Raw genomic sequence first — 15428 nt, forward strand, 5'->3', positions numbered from 1 at the left:
TCAGATTTACTGCACTTAGTTATCTATCCATCAGAGGCTGTTCTAAGCTCACGACACTAGTAGATACTGAATTACCACAATCACTCGAGATTCTAAGTATCGACTCCTGCAATACTCTCAAGTCCCTAGGCTCAGACGATTCACTGAAGAACCTAACCTCCCCTAAAGGATCTTGACATTGAGGACTGTCAAGATCTTCTATCTTTTCCTAAGGGAAGGCTGCCAGTTTCCTTGAAACATCTTTGTATTAAAGGATGTCCACTAGTTATTGATGAATGTCGACAAAACAGTGGCAAGTATTGGCCACTAATCATGCAATTCCTGATTAGGAGATACAGTTCTAAAGAAGTGACCATAAATAAATTGAGGGATCCTTCCAAGAAATCATATATTTCATCCATAGTGGCCTTACTGGCAGAGAAGATACTTTCATCTACATAAGCACCCCATGCTTTGTTTCATTTACTTTAACATGTTGCTTCATTTGCCACAAATTGTTTTGTAACTAAATATGCATTGTTGAATATAATGTAGGTTTGGGGAATATAATTGTGTTCTTCTAACAACAAATTTGCTTATACACTATAATGAATTATTTGTGGGACAAATTTGCAATATATATTCAAATCAAACTTAATGGGAATTTGTTACAAATGCAAATATCTAATAAATATCGAGACACATTGATAATACTAGATCACCTCGGGGTCCTCCCCTTATTTTACCCAGACTCAAGCTCCATTTGGACAGGAATAATGGCTGTTTTTGGTGTAGCTGTGAGGTGGGCACCTACAAAACAGAACCGGAGGGGGGGAGGTGGCGCCCCCGCGACACCTTCAGTGTGAGAATGAGAAGGGGTTTTGAAGGAGAAAAGGGTAAAACTGAAATTATATAAATATATTGTGGTGTGTATATATGTTTGTATATCAGAGATGAAGTAACCCCTAATACTCCTTTTTCTATGCCTTTTATAGGCTTCCCATTAGGGTTTTAGGGGTTTGTACCTTTTGATCTGGACCGTAGGTGTGTTTTGGACTGTAGGACGTGTGGACATTCATGATGAACTGGTGTACTACTAAATCCGAACCATATGAAGGTTCTGGATCCGGGCTACCTGGATGGTAGTGATATTGCCACGTGTCCTAGGGTCTTCCAAGGTTATTGCTAAATGACCCTAGACTCTTCTTATTGGGCATTGGGCTCTTATTGCTGGGCATGTGCTATTATAGGCTATCATTTGCCTCCCACTCCCTTATGCGGGTTTACCCGAATGGGGGAGTAGATTATTTATTGTTGTTCTGGGACATCTTTAAATTTTTTTGGGGGTTTTTCTTTAATTTGTTTCCCTCTAACCCCAGGGTCTAATGAGTATAAGACTCCGGGGTTGACTTGGTTAGTCTCTTTGATTTGAGTCCAGGTGGGGTTCCTTAAACTACTTAGTAAAAGTTTGGGGTTTTTCTTTAATTTGTTGCCCTCTAATCCCGGGGTCTATTGAGTATAAGACTCCGGGGTTGACTTGGTTAGTCTTTTTGATTTGAGTCCAATGTGGGGTTCCTTGAACTACTTAGTAAAATTTTGGGGGTTTTCTTTGATTTATCGCCCTCTAACCCCGGGGTCTAATGAGCATAAGACTCCGGGGTTGACTTGGTTAGTCTCTTTGATTTGAGTCCAAGATGGGGTTCCTTGAAGTACTTAGTAAAATTTTGGGATTTTATAGTGTAAAATTCTGTTGAGTCCGGGGTCCTTTCTTGGTTTATATTTTTGGCAATATTTGTATTTATATTATGTAGATCTTGTTTTTTATCTTAGATTTGTATATAGAATGTTTCTGAATTTGTATTGTTTTTTCTTTTATTTTTATATTTGGGTTCGGGTGTGGCATTGACTCCGGGGTACGTATATATGTGTATATAGTATATGCAAGGTAGGAAGTTTAAGAACACTGCTAACCATAAGATTCGCTACCCGGAGAGACAGGTGGTTTAGGAGAAATGTTGTCAAACCTTTCTTCCTCTTCTTCATCTAGCAGTAGATCACCTGAAATGCCTCCCCGAGCTGATCAACCTACCCAAATATTGGCCCAGACCTTAGTTTTAGGGCCCGGGGACACCCATTCTAACGAAGATAGGTCATGGTAAGACGTAGATCATTACTTTGTCCAGTATAGAAGAGATCCCAAACCCCTAGAATTTTATTATAGGGATTTGTCTGAGGCGTATGGGGGCCCGGAGGGTTTATATGGCAGGGAGCAATATGACGAGGCAACTATGGATAAGAAGTTTTTTAATGCCCCGGAAACCCGGTACGAGTGTGGCCCGGTTTATAAAGAGATCGGAGAGAAATATACCGATGGGGAGGTGGATAGTGCCTTAGGTTGGCCTTTAATCTCGGGGATGAGTATGAGTGGCAGTGGCCCGAGGTGCATGAGAGGGTTTATCACCGGCCGGCGGGGGGTTATGTCGGGATACCCTTAGAGCATCTCAGCGGTATGCGCCTCGGATTATACCAGTTTACCAAGTCTCTTTTTCGGGACATATATGGGATTCCTTTCACCCAGTTGGCCCCGAATTCGGTGAAGTGGATTAGTTGGTTCCTTGTTTGCTGCCATGCCAAAGACTATCTGCCTACCTTTAGATTATTTCATTATATCTTTAGGATTAAGAAGTCTGCCAGCCGACCCATATACGAGTTCTTGTTCCGGATAGAGGATTGCGGGTATCCGTCTGACAAAATGGTGCTTTCGGTTAGCATGTTAACTTCCCTTAAGGGTTGGCACCAGGAGTTCATCTTCGTCCGGGGTGGGGATTTGGAGTTCATGCCACTCCACAAATTTGAATTAAAAATAGATAAATTTTCGGTCCAGCGGCTCGGGCAAGGAGCTCTCACGATGGTGTATGCCTTCTGTGGGGCACTCGGAGCACAGTGGACCCGGGACAGTTTTATTGATAACGTAGATATGCATCCCGCCGGATGTAAGTCTTTTTCCTTAGCTTTTCCTTTGGTCTTTTTTACTGTTGTTTCTTTTATCCGGGGACGATGTTTGAAATGTTGTAATTTCAGGTATTCCGAAGTTAATCCCATATCCAAGCAACATGTCGGCTCAGCTGAAAGATTTGGCTGCAAAGTACAGGAGGATCGGTGGTTTGAACAGCTTGGACACCAGAAAGAAAAAAGTTGGCGAGGGGGAAGAAGGTGGTGCCGGGGCCAGAAAGACTGCGCCGACTCGTCCGGGGAGGACTACGATTGTGATCAATGTGCCCTGGGATAAGGTCATAAAGGAAAAAGAGAAGGAGAAAGAGCAGGTGCCCCGAAAGAGAAAGAATGCTCCTGTGGGGTCCGGGAGAAGGATGGTGAGGGTTTGGACAGCCGAGCCTCTAAGAAGGTTTCTACTGAGCTGGCTCTGGACACCCCAGAAACCCTCAAAGCATTGTTGGCCAGCTTCACTTCGGAGACTCGCCGAAAAGAGCTCTTTGAGAACTATGCCACCACTACTGAGAGGAAGAAGTACCGGAAGGAGACTCTCGAGGACTTTCTGGTTTCACTTCAGGAGGATATGACTGTTGTAAGTTCCTGCCTTATTGTTTTTTGTACTTGTCTTTTTCTGCTTTATATCTTCTAGTTTTGACATGTAGTTTTTTCAGGCTAACTCTCGGGTTGCTGGGTTGGTTTGTATCTCCTGGAGTCTGAAGGCGAAAGCTGATGCCAGGGACGTTTCCAAAACAGAGGCCGAAAATCTGTCCCAGGAGGTCAAGGAGCTGAAGGAGGCTAATGCGAAGGAGGCTGCAGCTCATAAGAAGATTTTAGATGAGATCCGGGAGAGGCAGGACCGGGCCGAGGCTTCTGTCTGGGAGATGAGGGCTGAGAACAAGAAGTTGAGAGATGATCTGGCTACCCGCCCTACTCCGGAGGAAGTTCTGGCCGGATTCCGAGGCACTCCTGCTTATTTTGAGGAGTTGAATGACAAGGCACTGGAGAAGATCTAGATCTGCTGGAGGGTTGCCTCCCAGTATCTCGCCAATAACCCCGAGGGTACCATCGATGTCTTCCTTGAGAAGTACATTGAGGAGGAGACCTGAATGGAGAATGAGGCTAATTCCATCATGGCAGGAGAATCCGAAGACGGACCATCCACTAATGTGCCTCCTATGCCCGAATCTACTTTGGACCAGCAACATCCTCTTCCCCAGGACGAACCAGAGCAACCTCCTTCTCCTCCCGCCGAGCCAGCCGCAGAAGATTAAAGACTTTGACATGCATGGCATGTAATTTGAATTTGATGTTATAAGTTTAAGTATTTATAAACTATGCCTTTTGGCCTCTTTAACTTGTTTGTATTTGAACGTATCGTGGTTTGTCCCCGGGGTAGGTTTCCACGGGTTATTTTAATGCATTTGTGTTTTTTCTGCATTTTTTTTCTTGTCATTTGGATTTGAACTTAAGAATTTTTAACTTCTAGGAAATTTTTCTAAGTACACATGGGTTGTGTCCTATGACCCCGGGTAGGGGTAAATTTTGTAATTTGTAGAAATTTTCTAAGTACACATGGGCTGTGTTTTTTTTTACCCCGGGATGGGGTAAAATTTCCAATTTTAAGAAATTTGTCTAAGTACGCATGGGCTGTGTTTTTTGACCCCGAGATGGGGTAAAATTTCAAATTTTAAGAAATTTATCTAAGTACACATGGGCTGTGTTTTTTGACCCCGGGATGGGGTAAAATTTCCAATTTTAAGAATTTTATGTAAGTACACATGGGCTGTATGTTTTGACCCCAGGGTGGGGTAAACTTTCCAATTTTAAGAAATTTGTCTAAGTACAGATGGGCTGTGTTTTTTGACCTCTGGATGGGGTAAAATTTCCAATTTTAAGAAATTTATCTAAGTACACATGGGTTGTGTTTTTTAACCCCGGGGTGGGGTAAAATTCCCAATTTTAAGAAATTTTTCTAAGTGGTGAATTTATCTAAATCATGCATTCGTGTGTGCATATGACGACAGTAAACAAACAATTATAATGAAATTTCTTCAAGCTATGGGATGCTCAAAATAAAGTTTTTCATTCAAATCGAAATATAGCAAAAATTACATTCTGGGGTGAATGAGAAAAGTGTTTAAATCAAGATATCATAGCATGAATGTTGTGTATATGTTGTGTACTTGATGATTTCATTAACAAAACACCTTGGTAGATTTTACTTAGTGAAATATGTAGCACTCGACGGATAAGGATTATAGTCCCGACGGATGACTCAATATAGCCCCGACGGATTATGATTTATTATCCATCGAATGAGTAGCTTATGTAACAATAAGTCTGTAGCACATTTATGCATACACATTGTTTAGATTCTGTAAGTAGTACTCAAGTCATGTTGACTTTATCTACATATGCAGAATAGGTTGATTAATTGTACATAGATGATATCATGTAATTCTGCATAAATGAAATGAAGTCAAGTGCAAAATAGCTACCAACGAATGATTAATAAAGCTATCGACGAATGATCAATATAGTTGTCGACGGATGATCAACAAAGCTGTCGACGGATGATCAACAAAGCCATCGACGAATGATCATGTAATCAACGGATAATCAATTCAAACATCGGTTGACAGTGACAACACAGTCACATGCGTCGAGTGTATGCAAATGGAATTTGGTAGCCTATTCAATTGGGTTTTCTAGAACAAAGAAACATTGCCATTTCCATGCTATTATGAAGATATTCAAAGATGCTGGAATAGAGTAATGAAGTAGCATAGTATTAGACTTGATAGTTTTTGTTTTATTATCTTATCTTATTACTTTGTAATCTTGGTGATATATAAACCAAGAAGCAGCAAATAGAAGAACTAACTAAGCAACCAAGGGGGACACATTTGTAAGCTGTATTCTTAACATTTCTCTGCACTCTTAGTTGTTCAACATTTGTAAGCAGTTGTGAGCTTTTTTCTACACAGAGTTCTCTCGATATATATTATATAACTCTGGTGAATACATTCAAATCCACCAGAAAGTTTTTAAAGACTTGTGTTTTTAATTACTTGTGTTTTGATTCATTTGAAGTTATTATTCTGCACTCTGCAAATCAATTCACACTGATATATATATATATATATTTAAGTTAGAACAATTTTATTTAAGAAAAAGTTTCAAGAATTCCATTCAACCCCCCTTCTGTAATTCTTGTTGAATTGTTAAGGGACTAATAATTGGTATCAGAGCAAGCTCTTGATAAACAAAGAGTTTTAAAGATCAACAAAACAGCAAGATGAACAAGAAGGATGTTGGAGTCAAGATTCCTTTTCTGGATAAAGATAATTACCATCATTGGAAGGTAAATATGCATCTTCACTTACTTTCTCAAGATGAGGCCTATGTGGATTGCATAGAAAGAGGCCCTCATGTACCAATAAGAGCTGTAACTGAAAACGAGACTTCTGTCCCCAAGCCAAGGTATGAATGGTCTGATCCTGATATTGAACAAGTCAGGAAGGATAAAAAGGCCATGAATATCCTATTCAATGGAGTTGATGGTGATATATTTCAACATCATCAATTGCAAAAATGCCAAGGATGTTTGGGACTATGATGTCATTGAGCAAGTTAGAGAAAATAAGATGCAGCTACTGATTCAGCAATATGAACATTTTCATAGTGAAGAAAGTGAGTCTCTCACTGACATCTTTAGTAGGTTTCAAAAACTACTAAATGCTCTGAAGCTGCATGGAAGGGTCTATCAGACAAATGACTCAAATCTGAAATTCTTTAGATCTCTCCCAAAGGAATGGAAACCAATGACAGTCTCATTAAGAAACTCTCATGATTATAAGGAGTTTACTTTGGAGAGTCTGTATGGCATCCTGAAGACTTATGAGCTTGAAATAGAGCAAGATGAGAGGATGGAGAGAGGAAAGAAGAAAGGAGGATCCATTGCACTAGTTGTTGAGTTAGAAAAAGAGAAGGAGATGAAGATGGAAGCTGTTGAGTCAACTTCAAGGGTCTGTGAAAACAAGGGCAAGGGGCTGGTAGCTGAAAATGAAGATTCTTTGAGCCAAGATGACATGGAGGATATTGATGAACATCTAGCATTTCTTTCCAGAAGATTTGCCAAGCTCAAGTTCAAAAAGAACTTTGGAGCAGCCAAGCCAAATATAAACATGGTGGATAAATCAAAATTCAAATGTTTCAAATGTGGCTTGGCAGAGCACTTTGCCAGTGAGTGTAGAAAGTCAGATTCCAACAAAATGAAGTTTAAGCCTGTGGATTATAAACAGAAATACTTTAAGTTGCTCAAACAAAAGGAAAGGGCTTTCATTATACAAGAAAATGACTGGGCTGTAGATGGTCTGGATGAAGATGTCAGCTATGTCAATCTAGCCCTAATGGCCAAGTCTGATGAAACAGAGACAAGTTCTTAAAGTAATCAGGCAATTACTACAAACCTTGCACATTTATCTAAAGCTGAGTGTAATGATGCTATAAATGACATGTCTACAGAGTTATATCATTTGTGTGTTACACTTAAGTCTCTTACTAAAGAAAATGCTAAAATCAAAGAAAATTATTTGTTTCTAAGTGAGAGGAATAATGTGCTAGAGTCTCAGTTCATTGATTTTGAAAAATTAAGAATTTAGTGTAAGATTGCCAAGGAGGAATTAACTGAGTCCTTGAAGAAAGAAGAAATTTTGAAGAAGCAGCTTGATCGTGAACATGAGGTGATTAAGGCATGGAAAACATCTAGAGATGTTCATGCTCAAATCACCAAAGTTCAAGGGATCGAGTCCTTTTGTGATACAGCCTGGAAGAAGAACAAGGAGAAGCTAGATCCAAATTTGGTGGAAGGAGTGCTAATAGATGTAGACTCGACGGATGATGAGGGTCATCCGTCGGATAACAAAAAGGGTTATCCGTCGAGTGATGTAAATCCTCATCCGTCGACTGTGAGCAAGCCTACTAGTAAAGCCAAACTCATTAAGTTAAATAAAAAGTATGGATCAACTTCCAAGAATTTTGTTACAGGAGAATCAAGTCAAGTTAAGAAAGGGAAAAAGGCTAATGTTGGTCATATGACTGTCAAGCAATTGAGTGACAGACTTGAAAAGATTGGGGTTAAAACAGAGACTAAAAAGAAAAATAATAGAAATGGAAAAGTAGGGATTAACAAACACAATAACTACACACTTGATAAATATGCTCCAAAAAAAATTTGTGTCAAGTGTGGTAGTGTAAATCATTTATCCGTTAATTGCAAATCGGCCATGCCTACTTCCATATCTGTACCACCTCACTTTCCCAACATGAATGCCATGCCTCCCATGCCTATGAATGTTATGTCTACACAGAATATGAATGCACAGTTTGCTAACATGCCATTTGCACCTAATCCTTATTATGTTGCATTTAGTATGCCACAAATGCCATTTAGCATGCCTTACTGGAATAACATGTTCACTAATAGCATGCCATTCCCTATTAATCATAATATGCATGATAATTCTGTTATAATGAATGGTTTCAAAGGTTCAACTCAAATGACTAAGGATGAATCTGATATCCCAAAGTCAAATGAGATCAAACCAAAGAAACAGAAAAAGAAAGCTAACAAGGCAAGACCCAAGGAAACTTGGGTACCAAAATCAACTTGATTTGATTTTGATGTGTGCAGGGAAATAGAAAGAATCTATGGTACTTGGATAGTGGTTGTTCAAGAGACATGACTGGTGATTCTACCCTACTCACAGAGTTCAAGGAGAGAGCTGGCCCAAGTATTACTTTTGGAGATGACAGCAAGGGTTATACTGTGGGATATGGCTTGATTTAAAAAGATAATGTCATCATTGAGGAGGTTGCCTTAGTGGATGGTCTCAAGCACAATCTATTGAGTATCAGCCAGCTTTGTGATAAAGGCAACTCAGTAACCTTCAACTCAGAAGCCTGTGTTGTGATTAACAAGAGGAGCAACAAAATGGTTCTCACTGGTGTGAGAAAAGGAAATGTGTACCTAGCTGACTTCAACTCATCTAATACAGAATCTGTTACTTGTCTTCTCAGCAAAGCAAGTCAGGATGAAAGTTGGTTATGGCACAAGAAACTATCCCATTTAAACTTCAAGACCATGAATGAGCTAGTAAAGAAAGAACTGGTTAGAGGCATTCCTCTAGTGGAGTTTTCTAAGGAAGGATTGTGTGATGCCTGCCAAAAGGGAAAGCAGATTAAAGCATCATTCAGAAAGAAACTTGATTCAACAATTGAAGAACCTTTGCAACTGCTACACATGGATTTGTTTGGACCAGTCAATGTGTTGTCCATTTCAAGGAAAAGATTTTCCTAGTAATTGTAGATGATTTCTCAAAGTTCTCTTGGACATATATCCTAAAGTCTAAAGATGAGGCTAGTGAAATCATAATCAATCACATAAGGCAAGTCAATAATCATCCTAATTTCAAATTTAAAAGAATCAGGAGTGACAATGGAACTGAGTTCAAGAATTCTGTCATGAGAGCATTTTGTGAAGAAAATGGAATTTCGCATGAGTTTTTAGCAGCAAGAACCCCACAACAGAATGGAGTAGTGGAAAGGAAGAACATATCACTTATTGAAGATGCCAGGACAATGCTTGAAGAATCTAAATTGCCAACATATTTCCGGGCTGAAGCTATAAATACTGCATGCTACACTCAGAATATTTCTCTTATCAATCAAGCAAAATGCATGACTTTTTATCAATTGTTCAAGAACAAGAAACCAACTCTAAATTTTCTTCATGTCTTTGGCTGCAAATGCTATATATTGAGAAATCAAACTGATCAAAATGGGAAGTTTGATGCTAAAGCAGATGAAGGAATTTTTGTTGGATATGCTGTTGGTAAAGCATATAGAGTCTATAATCTAAGAACCAACATTGTTGTGGAATCAATACATGTTGTGTTTGATGATAAAAAGATTGAAGGACTGCAAGATCAAGATTACCATGAGAGCCTCAAATTTGACAATGTGGAGATGGTTAGTGATGACAGTGATGATGAAAGTGATCAAGAAATCGTATCAAAGGATAATGCAGAAAAATTCACTACAAATGAAGCACAAAATTCAACATCTGTCAAGTTGCATAATGCTTCATCCGTCGGGAGGCAATCTACGTTATCCGTCGGTAGGCAACCAGCTTCATCCGTCGGAACTCAAAATTCACCATCCGTCGGGTTATCAAAAGAAGCTGGAAATCAGAATAGATCACCTATAGAAAGTTCCCCTTTCTCAAATCAAAGATCCACAAACTCAGGGGGAGTTTCTAATAATCAAAACTCAATCACACATCAAGACAACTATTAGGCCTCTTCATCTAGAGCTAATCTACCTCAATAAAGGAAATGGACAAAGGATCACCCCTTTGAGCTCGTCATTGGTGATGTTTCTTCTAGAGTTCAAACCAGGAGAGCAACTCAAGAAGAATGTCTATACAGTAGCTTTCTTTGCAAGGAATAACCAAAGAAGGTAGAGGAAACTTTGTTGGATCCTAAATGGATTTTAGCTATGCAGGAGGAGCTAAACCAATTTGAGAGGAATAATGTATGGAAGCTGGTGCCCAAGCCTAAAGGAAAGAATCCAATAGACACCAAATGGGTATTCAGAAACAAGATGGATGAAAATGGAATAGTAGTCAGGAACAAAGCTAGAATGGTTGTTAAGGGCTATTGTCAACAAGAAGGAATAGATTTTAATGAAACATTTGCTCCTATTGCAAGACTTGAAGCCATCAGAATCTTCTTAGCCTATGCAGCCCATGCCAAGTTCAAGGTCTATCAAATGGATGTCAAAAGTGCCTTTCTGAATGGAAATTTGGAGGAGGAAGTATATGTCAGTCAACCTCCTGGTTTTGAAGATCTAAATTTTCCAGAACATGTCTATTATCTTTTGAAAGCACTTTATGGACTAAAGCAAACACCTAGAGCATGGTATGACACTTTATCAAAGTTCCTTTTAGAAAATCACTTCACAAGAGGTACTGTAGATAAAACTTTATTCTTTAGAAATATTAATGGTTCTAGCATACTTGTTCAAATTTATGTAGATGATATTATTTTTGGCTCTACAGATGAAAACTTTGCAAAAAGTTTGCCAAATTGATGCAAAGTAAGTATGAAATGAGTAAGATGGGAGAACAAATTTACTTTCTTGGCTTGCAAGTTAAGCAAGTTAGTGATGGAATATTCATTAGTCAAACTAAATACATTTTTGATCTTTTAAAGAAGTTTGATCTAATGGACTACACATCTGCAAAAACTCCCATGGCTACTGCAACTAAGCTTGAATTAAACACTACTGAAAAGTCTGTGGATATTTCAAGTTATAGGGACATGGTTGGCTCACTTCTGTACTTAATAACTAGTAGGCCAGATATTATGTTTGCTACATGTTTATATGCTAGATTTCAGGCTGATCCTAGAGAATCTCACTTAGTAGCTATTAAGAGAATTTTCAGATATCTCAAGGGAACACCAAAACTTGGCATTTGGTACCCTAGAGATTCTGGTTTTGATCTAACTAGTTATTCAGATGCAGATTATGCAGGTTATAGAATTGATAGAAAAAGTACAACAGGAACCTGTCAATTTCTAGGAAACAAGCTTGTGTCCTGGTTCAGTAAAAAGCAAATTCAGTTTCTACTTCAACAGCTGAAGCTGAATATATTGCTGCAGGCAGTTGCTGTGCACATATTTTGTGGATGAAAAATCAACTGCTAGACTACGGTTTGCAAGTTGAAAGGATTCCTATTTTCTGTGATAACAAAATTGCAATTGCCATCATTGAAATCCAGTACAACATTCAAAGACAAAGCACATAGACATCAAGTACCACTTCATAAGAGAACATGTAATGAATGGTACTGTGGAACTACATTTTATTCCAAGTGAGAAGCATGTTGCAGATATTTTTACCAAACCACTGGATGAATCCACCGTTTCAAGGTTGGTAAGTGAGTTAGGTATGCTCAATTATTCTTATATCTTTATGAGATATTTTGCAAGTTGTAATGCAGCCAGAAATTTAATTAATTTTTCAGTCTTGGATGAAATTTTGGCTAAGTCAAAATTTACATCTCGACGGATGATCGTTATCCATCGAGTTTGATCATCCGTCGGAATACAATTTTCTAATAAAAATCAATTATTTTTCTGGAATATTTTATGACTCGACGGATAACAGTTTACCCTCATCCGTCGAATTGTCTTAATCTTAGTCGTTGATTTCCTGAACATTATCCATCGAGTATACTTACTGTTAGTAAGCATAACATGACGGATAATGGGTGGAATTTTTACAGTTTATTTTTGAACGGCTATTTTAGGAAATTTTAATTGGCTACTTCATTTTACTTTATTATTTTTGGCATTTATTTTTGAGATAGTATAAAAGCTTATTTTATTTTCATTGCTTTTCTTTTATCATTCTCAAATTATCTGCTCCAATTTCTTTCTCTTTCAAAGCACTTACTCTCTCTCTGCAAGATCTTATTCTCTAACAATGGCGCCTGTTGTCAAGATTATGTCTCAAACTGGGTTCATTTATGAGAAGAACAACTTCACGGCCTTAGTAAATAAGGGGATTCAGCAATCTGGTGACTACCACAAAATGATGGATTTTGTGAAGAACTGCAAGCTTAGCTATGCCATGCTGGGAGTTTCTTGACTAGGACAACATTTGCTAGCCGATCCGGGTACTTAATTTCGCAAATGACATCTGCCTTCAACAATTTTTTACTTCCTTATCAATTGCTTGTTGTCTTTCTAGGGCAAAATTTCTTCGCTTCTGCTTGATGGGTCTTTGTTTTCGATCCACGTCCAGACTTTGCATTGCAACAGACTCATCAATCCCTGGTATGTCCTCCGGGGACCAGGAGAATACATTAACATATTCTTTCAATAAATAAATAAGCTCTTTCTGAAAGGTGGCTTCCAGGCCTTTGCCAATTTTGATCTTCTAGGCGGGGTTCTCGGGATCCAGTTCAACTTCCATTCTGTTGAGTATATGCTCGAATACTATATTAGCAGATGAACCATTATCAACTAAAATTTTCTTTACCTTATTATCTGCAATATCAACAGTTACCACCAAGGCCTGGTTGTGGTCCGGATTGAGCCCTTCAAAATCCGTGTAAGAGAAGTATATTGGCTTATCCTCTAAAGGTTGAATCATCATTACCTCATTATCTGGATCCTGGATCCGGGCTCGGGGGTGGTGAAGCCATACCGCCAAAGGCAACATTGACCACATTTTTGTCGTTCCCCGGGGTCTTCTCCTTGTCACTCAACCTTCTTTGAAGATACTGGTTCATGTTCCATTTCTTGATTTGATCTTCGATGAACATCTTGAGAGAGAAACAATTTTATGTTGTAGGTCCATGATCTTCATGATACCCACAATATTTGTCCCGGGCCCTGTTCTCAGGAGGCGCAAGCTAAAGTTTTGGTGGATAATAGAATGGCTTACCTTTAACTTCGCGCAAGATGTCATCCCGGGGCCTATTGGGGGTGTCCATTATGGCTCTGGTTTGGGCTCTCTCTTAGCCCTGGGTTTCCTCTCATTCTTTATGGGCTCGGAATAGCTATCCCGGGGTGGGGTTCCCCGAGATTGTTGGATGTAGTTTGCTTGTCTCTCTAACTTGAATCTTTATCTTTCTGGGATGATGCGCGACACTCTGGGGACTCATCGTCATCATGGATTCTCCTGTTCATCTTCATTGACTTGAGAAAATTATTTTCTTTTATGAACTTTGATGCCAAGGCATAGGCAGATACTAAGATCTGGGGTTCTCTATGAATCAGGTCTTTGACATATCCTTCGCAGGATATTGGATGCATGTTCCTTCGAAAGATGTTTACGGCTTCCTTTTCTTCCAAGTTGGAGAGCTGGTTGACTGCTTCCTGAAATATTTTAATGAATTCGGGGAGGGACTCTTTACTCCTCTGCTGGATTGTCTCCAGATGGTACATCTGAAACTCGTTCATTCGGTTAGCCCTGAACCTTTTTAAGAATACTTCACGAAAATCTTTCCATGAGTCCACACTCCGAGACGGAATTTGGATGAACCATGTTTGAGCCCCACCCTTCAGTGTTGAGGCAAAGAAGCGGCAACTTGTGAGGTCGCTATAATCATAAATGTTGGAGATTTGTTCAAAGTAGTTCAGATGCTTTTCGGGGTCAGCCAACCCATCAAAGGAGTCGAAATTGAAGTGTTTGAGTCCTGATTCTCTGGGAGTAGATTCCAGTTTCCTGGTGAAGGGAGTCGCCGCCGCTCCAACTTCCATATCACCCTCTACCTTTCTTTTAAGATCGTGAAGAACCCGGGCCATTTGTTCTTGTTTGGATTCCTTTTCAGGCTCTGAATCCGAGGAAACATGGATTCAGTGGGATTTCTTTTTCAGCTTTGCTTCTTCATCCCGGATTCTCTTCTCAATGATTTCTTTAGCTTTGGCTTCTTCTTCTTTCCGAATCTTTTCCCGGAGGGCCGCTCTTTTGATTTCATCTCGGGCATCATCTAGGGGTCTCTTCAAGTTTTTTACAATTCAATCCAGGACGGATCCCCAAGACTCTCCAGAACGTTCTTCCTGATCCCCGGGGCGGGTCTCAGGTTTAGTATTATATTTTTCCTTCCACAGGCTCATTGCAGCTTGTATATGCTCCGGTGTCATGTTTCCCCAAGGGTTGGTTGTAGTTTTTGCATACTTGTGGGCAGCTTTCTCAATGATTAGTCTTTGGTCTCCTGGTTGGAGGGGTTGTGAGGGAGTCCGGGTTATGGGGAGCCCTTCATCCTCATCTTCCATTTCACCATCCCTAGGTTGGGGTGGAGGTGGCAGAACAGAGGTGGAAACAACTATCTTGCTCTTTCTTGTTGTCATGATCGTTTAACAATATTGCAAGTTAAAGTAAAACTCTCACAAACTCAAGTATTAATACATATATTTTAGATCTAAAACACTCTGTAATCAACTACTAAGAGCTTCAGAAGGATTATAACGCTATAACTAGTTTGACTAAACAAGATCCACTAACGGTATTTAAAGAAAGTATGTTTAGGTGAAAAAAGTAGATCTGATAGAGTAAGAGTGAAACCCTTACTGGAGTGTAGTGCTCTGATTTCCTGGGCGGAGTGGCGAGTATGAACACCACTGGTCGGAGGCTCGACCCCTCCTTCTAGCGCCAATGATAATACCAGATCACCCCGGGGTCCCCCCCCTCTTCTACCTGGACTCAAGCTCCATTTGCACATGCATGATGGCGGTTTGCGGTATAGCTGTGAGGTGGGCACCTAAAAAATAGAACCGGAGGGGGGGTGGCGTCCCCGCGGCACCTCCGGTGTGAGAATGAGAAGGGGTTTTGAAGGAGAAAAGGGTAAAACGGGAATTATACGAATATATTGTGGTGTGTGT

The sequence above is a fragment of the Apium graveolens genome, chromosome 10 (assembly GCF_009905375.1).
Source record: "Apium graveolens cultivar Ventura chromosome 10, ASM990537v1, whole genome shotgun sequence".
Classification (NCBI taxonomy): Eukaryota; Viridiplantae; Streptophyta; class Magnoliopsida; order Apiales; family Apiaceae; genus Apium; species Apium graveolens.